The sequence below is a fragment of the Patella vulgata genome, chromosome 3, assembly GCF_932274485.2.
Source record: "Patella vulgata chromosome 3, xgPatVulg1.2, whole genome shotgun sequence".
In the NCBI taxonomy this organism is placed as follows: domain Eukaryota; kingdom Metazoa; phylum Mollusca; class Gastropoda; family Patellidae; genus Patella; species Patella vulgata.
The window spans coordinates 72,635,808-72,638,018 of NC_065881.2; the positions used below are offsets into that span (position 1 = coordinate 72,635,808).

General features: G+C 34.6%; 1 long non-coding RNA gene across 1 annotated transcript; it reads left to right on the forward strand.

The window, feature by feature from the left end:
• On the forward strand, window positions 1-1,843 carry LOC126814761 (uncharacterized). Its single transcript, XR_007677750.1, has 3 exons — window positions 1-137; window positions 881-1,101; window positions 1,739-1,843. It is a non-coding gene; the product is annotated as an uncharacterized LOC126814761 (long non-coding RNA).
• The last annotated feature ends 368 nt before the right edge of the window (window positions 1,844-2,211 follow it).

Genomic DNA, 2,211 nt, shown 5'->3' on the forward strand with positions numbered 1-2,211 from the left:
CAAAGGAAAGGCACAATTACATTTAAAGACAATATGGGGAAAGGATCAATAATCGGTTTTGCTCTATTTTTGTGTTCTCTCACAATAGTCACCAGCCAGTCTCCATTTAATGACCCGTGTACTATTATGCCAAGAGGGTAAGTACACATTGATTTCAGTTTAATTTGATTTAGCAATGAAAAACCATGATACTAAATTTAATTTCGTTTTGGACTAAAGCTGGGTGGGGCCAAACATTGGACGCGATACTTTCAATACAAAATGATATATATAATTTCACAAACAAAATCACGCTGACCCCGAGCTACAGGGTCGTTTTCGTTTATGAACAGCGGTATGGACATATCAGACTCTGTTGTAGGAATGTGGTTTAACGCCCAGTTGACACAGACTAGGTCATTTCGGGACTAACATATGGTACATGTATTATTCAGCAATTCGTTTGTGCGTATAAATAGGATAAAACCCGAATACCAGTACAAGCTTGGCCTTCATACCGAAACACTTCACTCAATCAAATACCTTATGATCGAAAGTGCACCCCCTCCCCTTTTTTGTTTTTGTTTAACGAAGCCGTGATTATTGATAGGTGTTGGACACGAGCCATACATATTCTTTCATTCTAGGATACATGTTAACATTTTTTAATTATATTACATGATCAAGATGGTCATTGAAAGGATTTTGATTCCATTTAACTATTTTGAGAATAAAAAAATATGTATTAAATAACCATTATGTTAGTCCCGAAATGGCCTAGTTTTTGTCGAGTGGAAGTTAAATCCCATTTCTCTCATTTAAACTCGGATTTGGGTCAGAAAAGTTAGAAATTGTCCGACATTAGCATTTAAATTGGGTTTAAACATTTTTTTTATTATAGATCTGCTGGGGAGGATACAGTACTGGATGTGTTTGCAAACGATGCCTGTACCAATGGTAGTCTCTGGTGGAATTATCCCCGAGGATCTTTACGTGTTCACTTTAGATCTTCAGATGAAACAAAACAATTCAAAGTTTGTTTGAGTGAAGATGTCGGGATTTCTTTTAGATCTGTATTTGACATCACAAATGGTGGTCATAGACCTTTACAAGTTTCACAAGGTAAGTAAAAATTTAATTGTACAATATTTCAGTATCTCAAAAATGTTGTTCAAACTCTAAAAATAATTAGTACTGACAATATGACGAAACAGCAGTGCGACTGGCTTTAGAATTGCAGACCCCGATAGATAAATAAATATACGAGGTTCCGAACGAGATAGGATGATTAACAATAGTTTTTTATCTGTTGTCCTTTACTGTTCCTTTAATCATTGATATTGTAATCATTTTATTGTCCCCCGCCTTTCGAAGAAAGCCTTGGATCAATGCCTTGATGGAGTTCGAAGATGAGCATTTTCTGCTTAGGGTAAGCAGAGATAACCAATCTGATTGGTTGATGCTTTGTTATAATGAAGTGAGAGCGATGAAACTCGGAATATAGATTCATTATATCATTACCATGACTAAATTCGATGGTCAGAATTTTCTGACAAGATATCTTGATTCTATCTGATAGAGAGTGATGAAACTTAGTGTATAGATTGATTGCTCGATACTTTGGCTTGTTGGCTTGTTTTATTAATACTGGGAGTTCTGTCAAATCATAATTAAACTGGATATCTAAAGACTAAGTATAGTTCTAAAGAATAGAAAATCACAATTAAGCATTAACTAAATTAATCTTTTTTACTTACAGAAAGAGAAGTAGAAACGTGTACAGATACAGTCGCTCCAGAAATCATTCTGCTTATAAAATCCCCAACTTTCTTAACTTACATGACCTTACACAAATATCGACTGGTATTTCATTATTGAATAGCATGAAACGAAAATAAAAAGTTAAAATGAAACTGTGGGTGACCCATTATGTTTGTAATTCAGGAGACAGATGCGTTGTTTTACATACTGAGTATGTGACACTTCAAATGCAAAGTAGTATGATTACTCTTCCATGGAAACTATATTGTGACAATTTCCGATTTAGGAAGTCCACAAGATTTGCACAATAAATCTCGCTACTACCAAGGGGTGATAACGTTAAAATGCATAACGTAAAATTTAGTTAAACAGCTGACAATTCTCGCTATAATAGTTAAAAACTAGATATAGAAAAGGGGGTGTCTTAAAAATGTCGTCAAATTATTTCATTCTGAGCGACGTTATGGCTGT